General features: G+C 35.8%; 1 long non-coding RNA gene across 4 annotated transcripts in view; it reads right to left on the bottom strand.

Moving 5' to 3' along the window:
* LOC137855973 (uncharacterized) overlaps positions 1-19,402 on the bottom strand; it is a 341,358-nt gene that overhangs the window by 209,422 nt on the left and 112,534 nt on the right. The gene's annotated exons all lie outside the window — the stretch shown is intronic.

Genomic DNA, 19,402 nt, shown 5'->3' with positions numbered 1-19,402 from the left:
ACATTAAAACTGCAGAAATGACCTGCCAAGTATTGATGTAAGCTTATTGACAAAACAGAATGCTTCACAGTAAGGGCATCATCTCACAAGGCTCCACACAGTGACTCTGTAATTACTGTTTCAGGCTCTGCATATCAGATCTCTAGCATACTGTGCTCGATTCACCAAAAATAAAAAAGGAAGAATTAGCTGATGTAAGTAGGAATAAATTATCTGAAACAAATAATCTTTGAGAACTCACAAAACCAGAATTATTCTAAAACGATCAGTTACACTTCTTTCACTAAGGTTTAGAAATAATGGGTAAACTCAGCAATTTATTTAAAAACTCACTAAATCCTTATCCAGTAGAGCAGATTGCTACCACTTCTTCTTCTAGAAAGCTACAACAACACAATAAAATAACCTAAAAAGAAGCAATAGAGCATAAGAGAATAGTCTTCTCTTTAGTATTCTGCATGAAACCAGAACACTTCAGTGTGCAAAATATACACACTTCAAGACAGGAGAAAGCTTCTGTACAAAGCTTCAATTTGGGCTGGACAAGCAGGCAGCACTGTCAGTTATTTCACAACAGCGGGGGGACAAACAGCAGAAACAGATAGCAGGTCCAACTAGACCTGCGTACCTCAAGTCCATAAATCGCTTCTGTATTTGGTTTTCTCTTCTTTTGATTTTCACTGCCATCTGGTACGTTAATTCTACATTCCCACTTACTCCCCACTGTTGTTGTCAGCCTATCCATGCTTTACAGTTTGCCTATTCATCAGGAAGATTTTCATTATGCTACTCCTTGACAATAAAATAAAATCCTAAAAAGTAAAGATTTTATTATTTTGTTATTTATTATTTTTAATCATCTGTGAAATGCAAATAACTTCTCTAAGTCTTTTGTGAATGGACATTACACTGATCTCTCCTGCTGGTGAACAGCTCTAACAACTGAGTTGCCAACAATCTCCACTCATCTGGTTTTGTATGTTTGTTGGCCAACCCTGTTGAAGGGCAATCTCAATCTCATACATAAGCCTACCTCCGACAAAGGTTACAGCAGACAAGCCAAATTAATGCTGCAAATGTTTCAATCAAACTGCTTGCTTTCACCGTCTTTAAAATGAAAATTAACTATGAAGACTGAATAAGAAGTCAAGCAGTTGTGCTATGAGGAATCATTTCTCTGTATAAATAACAGGCAGAATATGGCTCATGTGTGCATACATCAATAACCCATGGGTGGACTGGCTGGATCCACAACACTACCCAGCATTGTTTATTGAATCGTGCAAACTTTGTTCAGTTACCCTATTTCAGAAAGTTACATGGAATTCCTTCAGGTTTTTACCCCTATTAATATTCATCTTCAAGAATGATGTCTTTAAATACCAATAACTGTCCCGCTTCATCCATAATTTATGAACCTCTTCTTAACACAAAATCCATAGGTATCACTTGCTGCCCCTTGACTCCAAAAATTAAAGCCAGACAAAGCTGTAGTGAACAGCACAGGAATATAACTGTCATTTTCTGTAATCTCAAAGAAACCTACAGTTTAGATAAAGTTCATATTTGTTTCACATCTAAGACAAAAAGCTATTAAAGGTACCCTGTGGCTTCAAATCCATTTTGTTTATTTTATTTACATTTTAACAATGTTTGACAAGGTAAACCTCTTAAGAAATTTTGTATCATTTGTGAGAAATGGTGCTGAATGTTAAGAAAGCAAGTATTCTGAGCCATTACAAACAATTCCCTCAAAGGATATTTTTTTTAATTACAGCTGTCAATCAAAACATGACTTTGTTCATCGGTATTCAAAGACTAGCTTTCAAAAGGAAAAGTGATGTTAAAAAATTTTAAAAGCTTTATTCAAATAAAGATACGCAAAACACTAGATAATCAGAAATGTTTCAGAGAAAAAGATGCAGGTCAAGTCTATAAACCAGGCTGAGAAATTTTTGAAGCATTTGCTAATATGCATTCAGGTTACCTACAAATTAAGAGACGTTGTGCCAGCTGGTATCTTCCAAATCTAAACAGCAAATTTAGTCCACTGCATAATGTAGAAAACAATATTAATTACATGTTAATAATAATTTTGAAAGACAAGGAAAGATATAAAACATAAATGAATAAGCCTCCACAATTCTAAAACCACCACACAAGTATAAGACTGCATATTTGTATTCACCTTTTTTTAAATAATAGCATAAAAATATAGTAATACTTATGCCTGGTTGAATGGAAGAAACTCACTACAGACTGAACTTTGCAAAGATTCAAAGTGTATTTTCCCAAAAAGCTTCATAAGGTCACATCTGCACAGCAGCACAAAGGCATGCAGCACAAAGATCCCTGAACTGACTAAGACCTGAACAAGTCATTCTGCACTTTCCAGCCCAAAAAACACTATTGTTGTTCTTACAACACTGAACAGCAGCCTGTAACAATAGCCCTACCACCTGGCCGCATGCTAACAAAGACAGAGATCCCGACCTGAAATGGCCTGTACTCAGCCCAGAGTTTTCCTATCTGCAAACCTCAGCACTTCCAGTTTCAAAGTCAGCATGAGCAGAAGCACGAGTGCCTACATGGCAAGATAGATGTTCTCAGAGCAGGAGAGCCTCCAAGTCTGGTGGTGATGCTGGCAAACCATGCACTGGGGGGACTTCCTGGCTGATAGAGAGAGGGATGAACCATAAGGAGGCAGCTACACCAAGGCAAACTAGTGGACAAGTCTTGTTAGTGGAAGCACAAGTGCAGAAACAGTTTGTTATATGCCCACATACATGTAGCTTACTCTAAAAGGTACCAATATTTGTGCCCATGCAACACAATTACTGTTGTCATTAAAAAAAAAAAAATACTATAGATCAAGAATAGAGTAGTTTAACTCCAAACTGTTCACTTCAGCTGGTTCTGTTACTATTTTAATAGTAATTCCTACCAGAGCACCAGATAGCCATGTTTTTCTACAATTTCACCATTCTAATATAAAATCATACCAATTTAAGTCCTCCATCATAGGTATCATATAGTCTAGATTCCACTTTCAGCAGTAGTTAAAACAAATCAATATATAAGTTCCATATGTACGCATGCTTAAAATAAGTCTAGTCAGCGAAACTGTCAGGAAAAACAGTTTAATACAACATTAAAGGGGTAAAAATTCAGGCAAAGCAGATGTCTTGTACTGGTACAATGAGTCTTCTAAACTTTTGATGGTCTATTGACAATAATTTGTTTGGCCTGCTCTGTTTTTACAAATAGATATATGCATAGAAACATTATACACATACATACCACCTGCTTCTCATTTTAAAAAGCACTCAGGATCTGAAATCCTGGTGCAATGAGACTTGGTAATTCTGGCCAACTGACCAAGACAACAGGTTATTCTGTAATTCTAGTGCCATGAATTAGGTTTTGGGTAGTATATGCAACTGGTCTATAACTAGGCTTGCTAAAAAGGTAGGTTTAAATTTTACATGAAGACTTTAATTTGTAACAAAGAGTGGCTGAATGATGTATCTACAGATTCTTTGCTCAGCCTTCAATCCTTTTAGAAGGTATTGTTTTTGCAGATCATGCAACTGCAGAGTGAGTTTCACCATTACAATGGCCAATTTTTTGTGTTGTTAGATTTAGGCTATCAAATGTAAATAAAGTCCTGTTACTCTGAAATTTTCTCAGTGTCTCCCCAAAGGCAATCCACAATGACTTCTTTCTCAAAGGATTAAATGTAACATTTTTCAATCTCCCTCAAAACATGTTTTTTTTCTGCTTCAGAGACATAACAGTCCACCTGACTGAGCTGTCAGAAAGGGATACTCTGGAGCTCACAGTGAACCAGGACAGATTACAACCTGGAAGGCTATCTGTACACACATGCACAGAAAGCCAACCAGATTGTTCCAGTAAAACTTACATAAAGTCAATTTGTATGATGAACAGTGATACCGTATCCTGTGATATGATTAGGATCAATCTGATGGGTTCCTTTAAAATGAAAAGCAATATTTAAGGGAGTGAGTCTACCACACAATGCTAGTATGTTTAAACTATCGAGTATTTCATGGCTGGTATGCTTTAAGTATATTAACAAACATAGCACATCCTGTCTGATTTTCTTCTTGACATTAGCTAAAGCTGAAAGAAATATAAAAAAAAAAAAATAAAAAATAAAAAAAGGAAGAAAAAAGAAACCTCTATGCTATATTTGGCAGTTATGCTAGCAGTAGGCTCCATAGTCCCACACCAGGAACCACAGACAAGCTTTCACCTATATCATGGAAACATCAGCATTTTTTCAGAGCTATGTTATGTTGGCAGGAGCATGCACAAATCCACAAGCTGCCATACACCCCAAAAGCAGACCTCCATAGCCATACGGACACCCTCGAATATAAAGTAAACACACACCAGCCCCACAACATACCAGGCAGCTTTGCCTCTTGCGGCTGCTCTGACTACGCAGATCTAAGTGTCACCCAAACACTTCAAAGTGGTTCCTGTGAACAGGATGGGCAGAGGCAGCATTCATAGAGGTCTCCTTCACTGTCTCAGTAGCAGACATAACCATCCACATCAGGGTTACTCTCTGTACTTCTCTCCTAGACACTGGCCCTCAGTCAGGAGGCCATCAGCTATCCTTCAGAAGCTCAAGAAGGTGACCATCATCTTTCAAAAAACAAGGACAAGTGTTGGTGTTACCAAGGAGTCAACATGCAACCAAGCTGTGACTTCTGCTTCTAGTGGCTACATATTGCTCAGTAAAAGTCTAGACAGCACACACAAAATGAATTATGTTATTCATGTTGGTAGACTGAGGAACTTCTCAGTGGCTATCTTGGATAGAAAGTATTTTTTTCCTCATATGGTAAGAGCATTTATGTTGCCAGTATCAACAAGTATGCCAGTTTCTAGTTTCATTCCTGTTCACTGAAATTCTGGTTTGAACAATATCTACTGTTTGCAGCCAGAAGTAAAATTAGAAAACAGACGGGAGCTGGATCAGCTCATCAATACACACACCACTAGTGCAGAGGGATGAATTTCGGAGCTCTAGTAACTCTTCACATGACTTTATTCCTAATTTTAATATGCATATTCTATGGTGCATGGAAAAGTGCATCTGTAGGGGTACAGATATTTGTTTTCCCTTTTCTGGTCTACATTTTCTTTTCCAATCCCTTCTACTTCTAACTAAGAAAATAACTCCTTTTCTTTTCCTGTTATTCTTTGCTGCACGTTTTCCACTTGGAATATTTTTCATTTTTTTGTTTAACTTCACACCACAAAAATAAATAAATATAGATATAGATATAAACGCTTTCTTCTACAATTGTCAAATAAACCTTATTATAGCAGGTACAAAGTGCTATCTGCAGAACTGCTTTGTTTCCACTCTGTTTCACAGTCTAGAATATACTTAAGTTTCCTTCTACTTTGGTAAATTGATTTTTGTACAGTATGAGTGGATGTGTTCTTCTTCCTACTATAGATTTAAAGAAATACTACACATCACCTTACACTGAGTAAAAATCAATTTTCTACCTGTAGGTGATTAAACTTTCTCAGCCCTGCTGAGAAAGCATAGCTCATCAGGTTTAAGTTCATAAAATGGTTCATTTCACTAACAGCAAAAATAAAAGCACTAATATATTTAAACACATCACATGTTACAGAGTTGTTCCTTTCCAAAGGTTACCTGTAGTTTTATCTATCATATTTAATATTAAGCTTCCTCCTCCTCCTCCTTGTAAGCTCAGTTGTTATCAAGAGACTTTGTTCCTGGTAAAACCCCAAAACACACTGCATCTGAAAAATGCAAAGCAGTTCCTCTCTCCCTTTCTCCTAGTGATAAAGGGCATCCTAGAAATGAGCTGCATTAAAAGCTCAGATCTGAATCTGAGTACAACAGAAAGCCAGCTGTTAAGATTTGGCTGTAGACTGCTGCAAAATTACCTCGTTTGCAAAGCTTGCTATGAGGTGAGGCAGATAAATGGTAACACCACGAACTAGGAAAAGGCAAAAAGCTTTATTCTTCATATGTCTAGGTCTGACTTAAAATTTCATATTGAATATGCAACTTTGAACATATATTCATAAACATTCACTCCAAGCAGATCTGCACATGCAGCATTTTAATATGGGGAAAGCAGCAGTAAGCTATTTCCCTGCATGATGGTATAGAAACAAATTGTTTAATATTGGAGTGTTAGTAAAAGAAATGGCCAGGGAAAAAAAAAAAAAAAAAAGGCTCACTTCTGGCAAAGGATGGATTTCTAGTCAAATGAGAAAAACTTTTCCCTGTCAGTCAATCAATCAGTGCGTAGTTTATTTTAAGCTGGTGATAATATGGCTGTGGAGATTAGAAAGCTAGTGAGCTACAAAGAAGATCAAATTAATTTTACTCAAATGAAAAAAATAAAAACCGTCAACAAGCAAGCACAAAATTTAACCCTCTCTGTCAAGTTCAGAATGGAACAACTACACAGAAACATTATCTAATGTCTACATCAATAAGTGGAAACAAATGAGCCAGCTGAAAAGCAGGAATTATGTGCCACACATCTGAGGTGGAGGAGTTGATTATCATGATTTCTTTCGCTATTTGACTAATTAAAAGAACTGTGAAAATGCAACCTGAACAGAAAAAAATACTGCATAGACAGTCTCAGGCAGAATTTTCAAATTTTGGTCCTTAAGTTAGCTGCTGAGATGTACATTGAACACTTTAAGCATAGCACCCTCGTTTCCAAATCAGGTAGGTACCCACAAAGCGTACAGCTGCAATAAAAGGTGTGAGCCCAATCCCCCGAAAACAAAACAATTCTGATTCATATTCCTAAATTTGAGCTTTATGTCCAGCACTCATTTGACAAATTTGGTCCTCATTCATTTCCTAGTAAAAAAGCAACACATCATATAGGAACCAGTTAATAACATCCTTTGCAGTCTGTAAGGGAGATACAATGCAGTCTGTAAGGGAGATGCAAAGATGATTTAGGAGCTTACAGTACCTCCCCACACATCCTTCAGGTGTGTGGGCACCAGCTTTAAGGCACCCAAAAGTTGATGATGGAGAGAAGCGCAAAAGAGGAAATAAAAATTTGGGGTACTTCCTTCCTCCTCTTCCTTGAAGAACCGGCTAAAAATTTCTTTCAGTTTTCCATTAAAAATGTGCTATATTTTTGATCAGCTATATCTTCATCAATATTGATAAAAAAAAAAAAAAAACATCATTTCATTCCACAAGAGAGGATCATAGCTAAAATGAGACAAAGATTATTTTAAATGGTGGCACAAACCCCAAAAGAAAACATGCCTTTCAAATAAGAGCAGCAGCTTTTAATTTCTGAATTGTTCAGCCAAGCATACACATTCTTGTCTGATGAAGAAGAATATAATTACCTAGGGGCATGTCAAAAATAACTGTTGCTTTTCCCTTCCTGTCCTTTCTTGGGAGAGGAGAGATTGGTGAGCCAATCAAGAAATTGAAACTGACATTTCACAAACTGATAGTCATGTTACTATTTATTTATTTTTTTGTTTGCCTATTTAGAGTGAGTACAGCTATCAGGCATATACACAAAGAATGTGACACAGCCTCCAGCAGTATCTGAACTAATGCTTAAGAAAATTAATTCCTTGAAAAATAAAACAAGAAATCTCAGGAGGTCATTGTGCTGTCTTGCATCATCTGTAGTAAAATGAATGCCTTCAGTTCTGATATAAACTATTTCAGCCACCTAACTTTCATTTTTAAGACATATCATATTCACTAGTTAAGAAAGTTCAAGTTCATCCTGATTTGAAATAGACTGGTTAAGGGAAATGCAACAGGCTTGTTTATTTCTTTTCTTACTTAACTTTCACCCGTTATCAGCAAAACTATTTTGTACTCCTTCCTCACTGCAGAACAGGATGTTCACACAACTTCTTTTAAATAAAACATTTCCAAAAGGATTAGTATTTCTCTTATTGATACAGAATAACATACTGCTACAAAAACAGATTTTGGATGGCCTAAATATTCATCTCCACACTCTATTTTTATGTTCTGTTGTTTTTCTTGTACATTAATTTTATTTTATTTTATTTTTTTTTACAGACAAGGACCCTAATTCAGTGGTCAGCTCCAGAGTTCCAGAACTCTTGCCCACTCTATGCTTCATATTTAAATAAGTTACTTTATATTATACTATTAAATCAGCTGAAAGCCTGGTTATAACTTACATTAGTTGAATTTCCAGAACGGTTCATTTAAAGAACAAATTTGTAAGCACAACAGCCTTGTCCTACAAAACCGTGAAATATGAAGAAGTGTTTGCACAACTAAATTTCAATCCTTGACACTAAGCCTCAGCATACATGTGTTAATACTTCCATTATAAAGACTATCTATCAAGACACCAAGGATCTGAAGTAAATATTGCTGTTTTTCTGTTACAAATTACATCTTCCCCAGGGCTACCGCAAGATTTTCCAAGAATCATTGAGAACCTTTTCAGTATCCAAGATATAGGATTATTGGCAGTTACACTGTAGTATGTTCTAGAAAGGATGGTTTCCCAAGTTTTGCTCTAACGTATTCTGCTACACAGAGAGATGAGGGGTGGGGGTACCAATGAGTATTTATAAAGTTCTTCCTTTGATATTAATAAAAGTTCAAGTAGAAAACCAATTTCTTTTAAAAAGTTATCATGAATGAAACACTATTTATAAACCATTCCAGAGAAATTCAGAAGTTCTAGAAGTGTTGACCATAGCCTGTCCCATTGGTTGAGGTCCACAGAGAATTGTTTGATCAGTTTGAGCTCATACACTGGTTCGTTTCCATACGCGTATTTTATTTTACTTCAAAATGAGGACCACCCTGATAACTAGTCCCTTCCAGCTCCTTTGAGTTTTCAAAACCATTCTAAAAATAAGCTATCCAAAAGGTGATACTTCTGTGTCCTCAAATACTTTTAAAGTCCCTTTGAAATTTAATAGAAAATGAGCGCATATTTCTAGTAAGTATATAGCACTTCCTTATGCATGAGTCATCAAATCTTACTAACAGTGGCCTTTAAGGTAATAATTCTCAGAAGACAGTCTCTGGACTTTCTTAATTATTGAAAATAAAAAAAATAAAAAAAAAATACAGACCTTTATTTATGACTGACAAAAGACTCTTGTCTCTGAAGCTGAAAGTTAAAATTAATTTTCTTAAATATAAATTGTGCCTTGATAGTTATATAAATACTTCCTTTACCTTTTAATAATTCCTACAAATAGTAAATGGATGTGACATTAACACACTTGCTATATTAAGCAGAAGTCATATTGGTAATTCCCAAAATAAGTGAAAATTTATTAAAGATTCCTATGATGATGAACAAAACTACTACACTTGTTAAGACAGTATATATCCTGAGTTCTGAAGGAACAGGCAAGATTTACTTGATTTAGAAGCAACACTACAGCAATAGTAACAGTCCAACAAAACCTTTTCTGGGCAAAGTGTTCTGAAGGTATGAAGAGTTTTGGGTGCTTAAAGAAAGCAACTTCTAATATCACAACCTCAGGCAGTTTCAGAACCCCCCACTCTTATGATACAGAATATTCTTCAATAGGATGTGTAACATGGGAATACTCTAGCTTGCTTCAAACAATTACTTTGACCTAGTCATTGGTGTGATATAGGCTTTCTGGAAAGAACAGAAGACTGCTTCTCCCCACTCCGCAGCCCTTAAAAAAATGCATTTCCTCCATTAGCAACCTCTGAAATAATGCCTGAATGGCACAGAACTGTGCATACACACACTTTTTTTTAGTACCATTTAGATGAGCTGAGTTGCTCTTAGCACTCTAATCATGGCAATGTAGAATTTATTTTGAGAAAACCTTATTGTAATGAATGCTGAATCCATAGTTCATGGCATGAGATCCATTCTTCTCTCAAGTGGAAAAGCTTTGCATTTTTCTTAGTTTCCAACTCTGTTCTCAAAATAAAAGGCTAAAAAGAAAAGAGATGTCTTATTGCAACTCCTTCTTAAAAAAAAAAAAATAATAATAAAAAATTGTGTAATTCTTTGACCAACAACTCTCAGCATTTCATAGGATATTTACAATATCACTAACAAAAGCTGAATGGCTTCTGTGCCACAAAAATCTCTGTAGCCTACAGTCATGCACTTCACATACGTACAGGCACCCACATACATCTTTCTCAAAACAAAGTGATATTAAAAAAAATAGAACTAGATGGAAGTTGCATGTAATGACAGTTCATTTTAGGTATCTCATTAACTTTGGTCAGACTGAAGCAAGTTAGATGACCTCTAATGTATGAGCATAATGTAACTAACTTCATAATAAAATTGTTCATAAAAATCATCAATTAAAATGCAAGAACACTTTCATTAAAAGCTTACAGACTCTGCCAACAAGTACGAAATTTTATCCTGATTTTATGAAATATATGGCCAGTAGTACACAACAGCAAAGAATCAGCCTCTCGTTTCTCTCGTTGCTGAAATATTACTATCATATTCCAGTTCATTGTAACGATATTTAAACCTTACAAAAATTATATTAAGTGCTTTGGTTTCTACCAGTAGAAATGGAAAAGCAGTTTGCTTCGTGTTTTGTTAAAAACAAGTCACACAGAATTTTCATCACATTCCTTCTGACACAAATTCAAAATGCTCATGTAACTCAACAGTTAATATTTGCTTTGTGTTTCAAAAATCTGATTTACTGAGATGTTTCTAAACATAGTAAATAATTGAAGAAACTGCAAAGTCTGCATGTGGAAAGGTTCACAAGAACCTTGAAAATTCTTTTGTTGCATTATTTAGAATGGTTATAAATGTCAGGTTACTGTTCATAAAGGTACGTCTGTTTAGAATGGCATTTGCAGAATAATGTTTGCAAAAGTTCATATGAGTATTCCTGTCAGTGCTACTGGCAAAGATTTCTTTTCTTTTTTTTCTTCAAATAAATTCTTTAACATCACTGGTTGCTTTAAAGGAGATGCTTCATCTTTGCAGTTTTCAGCTGTATGTGTCCTATGGAAGGTCAAAACATTTCCTAATACTGTAACTTATTGTCATTTTTGCAATAGGTCTAATCAAGTAACAGGATTCTCCATTGCACTTTATCCTACACAATTCTGATTAGAATAAAAGGCCTCTACTCTAAGGGGTTTCAACTCAAAATGTAAGAAAAGAAGATGAAGATAGAGAGCAATAAAAGCAAATAAAAGAATTTGTCAGGAAGTATCCAAAAGCCCCAAGGAAGATTTTATTTAATTAAAAGCACTGAACATATGGAGTACGGTAAGTCATAACAAGCACTCTGGGCATTAGGTTCAAAGCGGCTGTCCAATCTTCTGTTTTCACCATGAACTTTTTTTTTTAGTGACAGAAATTGTTATTGCCTGTCTGATTTTCACCTAGTAATTACAATCATAGAAACAAACCTGAGTTGTTCAAAGTGCCATCTCGACCATTATTTTGAAGTGTAGAAAAGATTCTCCAGGAGAGAAAAGTAGAGAATCTACAGGAGTTGAACACTTAACAAAACTACTTAACAAAACTACCTGCTCTTTTTAGAGATGCTGTACATACTGTTCAAGGCATTTGAACTTCTTATGACACATATTTGTTGTTCAAGGGCAATTACTCAGAACATAGTAAAACATGCTCTCATGGCATCTGATCAGATCAAATTAAGTGAAAAATCTGACTCCCAGGCTTACATCAGGCTAGCCAAGATCATGCCTAGAAAGAATTCATTAAGGAATAAGACACTGAAAAAATAAGCAGCTATAACACATCATTGACTGCTTTCTCATATTCTTCAGCACCACGTCTCTTGCAGGCCTACTGAAATGACAAAGCATGAAGTAATAATAGTCAAGGTAACTGCAAGCATGTGGTGTTTCATACAGATCTTTTCCAAGTTTACTCTCATTGGACCTAAAGGATGGGTTCAACTATTTACTAGAGAACAATATTGTATACAGCACAAGAACAGGAAATAACATTTCATTGGATATGCCACAGAAGCAACAGATTTTTCTTTAAACATCTACACACGAAAATATGACAAATACTTAAAGCGTTGAAGCTGTACCCTAAAATATGTTGGAACAAGAGCACCCTATAGACATTTCAAGCAAGGCGCTCACTGTGATTGTTGTGATCTACAAGAACCTTGCTCCACCATCCTCCCTTTCTCAGTGAAGATGTGCCTCCAAGCTTTGGCACAGCCTACATATTTAAGAGGAAGACAAACAATATGAAAGGTATCTGTGAATCTGGTGGTTTCAAGATTGATGATCTAATCATCCAACACTGGCAACACTGCAAGTTCTTACACAAGTCCTGTAATACAACTTCCTTTTCCTACTAGGAAACTATGTGTTTTTCCACTGCACAATATAGAACTGTTTCATACATATAACATTAAAGAATAAATGATAACCATACAAAAAAGTTAGTCATTTCGAACCTTTGCATATAAAATATTAATATGACTTAGAACTTAAGACACTGCTTAGTTACTACACTATTTTAAAATATGGTTGATTCACAAATGAAGAAAAACTGTCAGATAGTGGTCACTGGAAATACTTCTAATCCTAAAATTTGATTTCATTCTGAAGTAAACAAAATAGATATTCTGAAACCTTACTTTTTTCCCCATGCTAGAGGTACGTATGAAAACCTAGTTCTCAAATTCAATTTCAAATTTTATGTTTTTCTTTTGTTCTGTTTTTACTACAAAAGTACATTTCTTCAAGATCTTTCCTTTTAATTTCTTCTATTTCAATAAGGTCTGTTGTCACATAAAGCTGCTGGAAGCAGCTTTTTTTTTTTTCTTATTTGTCAGAGTGTTTTCTGTTTATATTTCTTTACTGCAACAAAGCAAACTATGTTTAAGTAGCATTTTTCTTCATATGATCTGATAAAAAAAATCTCCTGATAATAGCTTTTCCAAGGGAAAAATTCTTTGCCGTGTAACTCCATATTCATACAGAGAACACAAGACAGATGGCCTAGTAAACACTTTTCATAAAATACCCTAGTTCTGTTTGCTTTAATAAGTGAAATAAGAATTACATAAATAACAAAGGGAAACTAGAAATTTTTGAAAAGGTTAACCACCTTTTAGCCTGACTTAATCCATGACTTCTCAGCCAACAAAGTCTGAAAGTGTGATTTATCCATGTGATATGTATGTTGCACTATAAAACACAAAATGTTATCTATTGAAAGCCACTGAAGAACTAGTGAAGCTCCTAAAAGCAAAATTATTGTCAGTAGTAAATATGAGACATGAGGTATGGCAAATAAAATTCATTAAGCCAAGTTCTAAGCTACCAATATTGTATATACTCTTTAGAAATTTGCAAGTTTCAGCAAATGCAGTCTAATAACAGTTCTGCTCCAGAAGTCTGAGCAAAGCTTAAGAAGTTAATAAAAACATGAAATAGTGTATGCAGAAAGTGAATAAAAGCCTTGTTTCCAGCCAGACCCTTGGGTACTTGACAAGAATCACAGCAAAATATCTTGTTAGAGTTCACAGTAAATATTTAGGGCTTACTTCGGCAATGTAAAGCACCTTCATATGTATATGAAATGAAGTGTTCCAAACGTATGCTGACCAGAATCCAATGCATAACACTAAGGATGTTTTAATCTTGTACGCCACAAAAGTATCTCAATGCCCATATTAAGCTTCACCAGCTTCAGAGTTCCCCATAAAGCCCAAGGCAGGCCCATGATGTTCCTTCAGGGTACTGTTGTGCATCTGAGAAAATACACTTCTATAAGCTTATGAATCATCTGCATTATGATTTTCACAGTCTTTATAAGACTCAACGTTTCATACCATTTACAATGCAGAATCACAGAATCGTCTAGGTCGCAAGAGACCTCCAAGATCACCTAGTCCAACCTCTGACCTAACACTAAGAAGTCCTCCACTAAACCACATCCCTAAGCTCTACATTTAAACGTCTTTTAAAGACCTCCAGGGATGGTGACTCCACCACTATCCTGGGCAGCCTGTTCGAATGCCTCACAGCCCTCTCAGTAAAGAAGTTCTTCCTAAGATCCAACCTAACCCCCCTACCCCCAGCGCAACTTTAGCCCGTTCCCCCTCATCCTGTCACCAGGCACATGGGAGAACAGACCAACCCCCACCTCGCTACAGCCTCCTTTAACATACTTATAAAGAGCGATAAGGTCACCCCGAGCCTCCTTTTCTCCAGGCTGAACAATCCCAGCTCTCTAAGCCGCTCCTTGTAGGACTTGTTCTCCAGACCCCTTACCAGCTTTATCACCCTTCTCTGGACTCTTTCGAGCACCTCCATGTCCTTCTTGTAGCGAGGGGCCCAAAACTGAACACAGTACTCAAGGTGCGGCCTCACCAGAGCCGAGTACAGGGGGACAATCACTTCCCTAGACCTGCTGGCCACACTGCTTCTTATGCAAGCCAGGATGCTGTTGGCCTTCTTGGCCACCTGAGCACACTGCTGGCTCATTTTCAGCTGACCAGTACTCCCAGGTCCTTCTCTGCCTGGCAGCTTTCCAACCACTCATCTCCCAGCCTGTAGCTCTGCTTGGGGTTGTTGTGCCACAGGTAAAAACAAAACACTACGAAACAGTATTATCTATTACAAAAGATATGCAAAACACTATTATCTATTGTAACACCAAGAATCAATGTAAAAAAAAAAAAATCCTATAACAACATAGGTTTACTTTCTATACTGAGTACATCTCAATAAAAAAATCTATTTCATAAAATGTACTTACAAAAAAAATATATAATTTCCTTACCAGAGATGATCGTGGACAATCTACTTGACTGACAGAACTAGATTAGAGTCATTGAAGTGAAGCATCCAAAGAAGGGAGAAAGATTTAGAAAGATTCCTTGATGCAGAAGGAATTCTCCAAGATGTAGAAGGAATTGATATAGAAGGAATTCTCCAAGCATTGATGGATTTCAAACAAATAAATTAAAAAGAATAACTCAATTAATGGAAAATAAATATAGGGAGGCATTAGCTGTTCCGAATCTGTTTATTTTGTCTCATCTGAGAAAACAATAGAGAAGCATGACGATACTGCTCACCTTCAAATGCTAGTCCCAGTAGACTATTCTAGACTCAATATGGTAGAAGAAAAGCTTGTGAAAAAGTTTTGAATTCTTGGTGCCAACTTCTAAAAACATCATTTTATTCTATCTTCCAAAAGATCCATTTTCAATTGAAAATGAAATAAAACAACCACGTAGCTTTTGCTATAGAAATATTGTAAATTCTTTCTTTGTCTCTTATGTGTCATCGAAACACAAAAGTTATATTTTTGTAATTGTTCTCAGTAACGATCATCACCTATTTCAGAGTGCCCCAAAAGCACTGCTTGGTTCTTTATTTTCTGGAAACAAACTAAACATTAAACCACAAAAATTCAACTCCCCCTATAAGTCAGAGGTAGTAATAACTACCTAAAGGGCTGCATCAACAGAGGAGTGGCCAGTAGGTCAAGGGAGGTGATCATACCCCTCTACTCTGCCTTTGTGAAGCCTCACTTGGAGTGCTGTATGCGGGTCTGGGGATCCCAGCACAAGGAAGATGTATAGCTGTTAGAATGGGTCCAGAGGAGGGCTACAACATAGGACCAGAGTACCTATACCAGGAAATCATGTTTACCATGTTTTCTTAGCTTTGTATTTTTATGTTTAAACTACTCATTGCTAAAACTGGAGAAATAGAGACCTCTCATCTCAGCATTGCTCCAAAAGGTCTAGGAAACTGAAATTTCAGTTGAATCAAAAACTTTAGAGGTAACTTGCTATGAACTAAAAAGAAAGCATTTGGGGTTTTCTGCTCTGCTCTCTGGTTTCATTACCCCTACTGCTTTGGATTCTAAAGAGGAGAGGAGAGAAGTCCTTGCTGTCCTCATTTCACCCACCATCTTTAATTTTGTCAGTGACTTTAATTATATTTCTTCTCATAAGCTTGTCTTGCCTTTATTTTATTTTTAAAGAGATAAGAGCTTGCAGCAAGGCTCCCTAAAAAACTTTCAGCTCTACTTTTAATGCACACAGTAAAGTCAGAAGCATACATTAAAAAAATACAAAGAGTAGCTGATTATTAATTCTAGTTAAAACTATTACTGAGAGAGAATCACTGATCAGAATTATACTAATTAATTTTACATATTCAGTGATTTTCTACAAGAGCAGCTTTGTGAGTACTTACAGTCTGTCAGGCTTTGCTTAATGTTAAACCCTCACCTTTTGTGCTTGCATGCTTTACGGTATTGTAGAAGACTTGTCGACAAAAGTAACATTTAAACTTTTAGTATGTGTGTGAGCTAAAATTGGAATTACTTCCTTTTGACATTAATTACTGCTTTGGATCACTAAGTAGGAGAAATGTTTATTAATCTATGTACAAAGTTCTCTTTAAGGGTAATCATTTCATCACTTTGCAGCATGATTCCAAAAACACAATTCAGCACTTGACAGCTTTTGTTAAGCTTGTTTTTGATAATTGGATACAGAAGTCGCTTGTGGCCATTTGGATGGAACTATTCTAGTTTCATAGAGCTTTTGAAAAATGATCAGACTTAAACACATCACTCATTCTGCTGAGCCAGCTTGACAGTTTTGATAGCCCATTACAGTAGTTTATATTTCATTTCTGGAAGATTTCACTAGACATCTCAGAACTAGGCTACCTTGGAAGCTCAAGTTCCAGTGGGCTCAGACTTTGATCTCAGGTCATCATTAGTTAATGCAAATAACCCATGGTGAGTTCTTCCATATTAACATTAACTGGGAACTTTTGAAGTACTACTTTCTCACACCCTTCTTTATTTATAACTGACTTGGACAACTCAAGAGGCATCTTTGTGAACGACCAAGAACTATTTCTCCATCATTTGATTAATAATTAAATCAAACAATAATTAATGGGTATGATATTTGTTTGATTAAAAGCAAGCCAGCAGTAGCCTTGTGGAAAATGAAGTTGTTTGCATTTTATTACAGAGAAAGTGAAAAAGAAATGCATATTGTAAATTCTCTCTGTTCTTTTCTCCTTTGAAATGGTAATAGCAATGCAATAGGGAGAGAAGCTGGATCAGGACTGAGCAAAGAGAGGGAACATTATTTGTGAATACTCTATGATGTACAAACCAAGTTTTGACTTGGTATTATCCGCGCCCTTCTGTTTAACATCTTAAAGATTCATAGGGCCAGAAGTGCCAATAGTCAAACAGTAACATTGCATTTCCATCTGTCTACCCACAGAAAGACATTTTATATTTCTCAAGAACAACAAGAGAAAAGTAATAGTGTAATGTGGCTCAAAAAGCAGCAGCAATTATTCCATTCCTCTGAACAGATGTTCTGAATGGGCCAGCTTTACAAACATATTTCATCAACAATAGTAATCTGACCTGGCTTGATAAACAAAAGAGCATTTATGATCCTTTCCCACAGAGGAATGCAAACACTCAGGAAAAGGTTTTCTACATACTAAAATAAAGTATGCTTTTTGAACTGCAAGTAAAACTAAAAACAGTCCCATGCAAGAATCTGCTCAACTAGTCTACTCAGTTGGATGGAAACATCTCTATGTCATACTAGATGTATAACAGGATTTTGAACTCTCATCTTTCCATCAAAAAGTCCACTCAATATAAAACAACGTTGATTTTAACATGCATTTACATCAGCTAACAATCTTAACTCAATTTTTAAAACAAATCTCTTCATTTAGACTATTTATTTAAAAATATAAAGTAATATATAAAAAAAAAAAAAAAGAAGGAAGGAAACTACTCTATTCTCTTTAGGATTTTCAGTGTGAAAATGCTTGTGCTAAACATTTTTCTCTTGTTTGGTGAACACATGAAAGACCAATGCCAAATATGAAGAAATAAAATACCTAATAAATGTGATATGCAATAATTTACTCTCAACCAAGGTATATAGAACTGAATCTTGTTGAAATTGTTTAGACTTATGTAGCAAATTTCTAAACAATCTGGAGGAAAAAAAAAAAATATCCATACATTAGCATATACTTAAAAAAAAAAAATAAATAATCTACCAAGTATGTCCAGGAAAGGTTATTCTCAACCACCCCAGACTGCTGCCTGCGTATTTATTTATTTATTAATCTTCACTTCCCACCACCCACACCTCCCTTCTCATGTTTAGATTACATTTAGGCAAGCACTAAATTAAACCACACAGTTTTATGCCCTTTTTTTCCTCTCCTCAACATAACAGTATAAGCCTTCTTTGGAGCAATTTGTAGAAGGATTATAAAAAGGCACAGGCTACCCTGGCCAGCCCTATCATTTCCCATCTCACTCAGAATAAGTGAATGCTAAAGACTAAGTTTCCATCAGAAGGAACTGTTTTCCTCTACCAGGAGAAACATGGGTAGAATAATGCATCTTAAAACTTGAGCAAAGTTAAGCTTGAAATCGTTTACCTGATACAAATAAATTGCCTAGGGATGAATAGGACACAATTAGGTCCTCCAAAAACATTAAAGCTGCACAGGATTTTATCAGATACTACAGGCAAAGCTTCTGATATCAAATCCTACTTCTCTTTACCAACAAATTATAGAAATACTGTTATTTGATTATTCTTCTCCATGGTAAGTACACTGATCTTCGGTGCTTGGTGAGCATCAGGAAATAAAGCTTTACCATAATGATAAGGCAGACAGTTACTTTTCTCGTTTTTATGTGGAGATAAATAAAGCTCAGAGAATACAACTGAGTTACTCAGTTTAATCTTAAGAATCTCATGACAGAGCCAAGAGCAGAATATTCTTAGCCCTATGTTTGGATTATAATAGCAATCATTAATTTAGTTGTAACATTTACACATATTTAAGTTTTGGCAGTATCTGGCTAAAATATTATGCAGCAAACATTTGGAGGATGTGTAGATCACGTCTGGATGATTAAGGAGGAAATCACGTTCCATGCTACCAGACACTGCAACAATGGGGCAAACCAGAGGGACTATCAGCCGACCATGAAAAAAAAAAATCTTGGCAATATCCACTGCAATGTTGATTAAAAGGAACAGTAAATTAAAATACTGTCCCTAAACAGTTAAACAATAATATAAGTTAATAATAAGTTAAACAATCAATAACATGAGAAGACTAGTAGAGGGTTGCCAGCATGCTTTGTAGACTTCTGGTACACAGATCATAGCTATGATTTTATTTTTCCCAGGAAAATAAAATACAGTAAGTAGAGGTGACAAGGTATTTTCAGCTATGAGGGACAAGGGTTTGTAAGTCTGATGAAGTGTGAGTGTGTGAGAGACATTTTAAATCTGTATTTCAATTCTT

Source organism: Anas acuta, chromosome 4, assembly GCF_963932015.1.
Source record: "Anas acuta chromosome 4, bAnaAcu1.1, whole genome shotgun sequence".
NCBI classification, from domain to species: Eukaryota; Metazoa; Chordata; class Aves; order Anseriformes; family Anatidae; genus Anas; species Anas acuta.
This window is presented reverse-complemented; position numbering and strand designations above follow the sequence as displayed.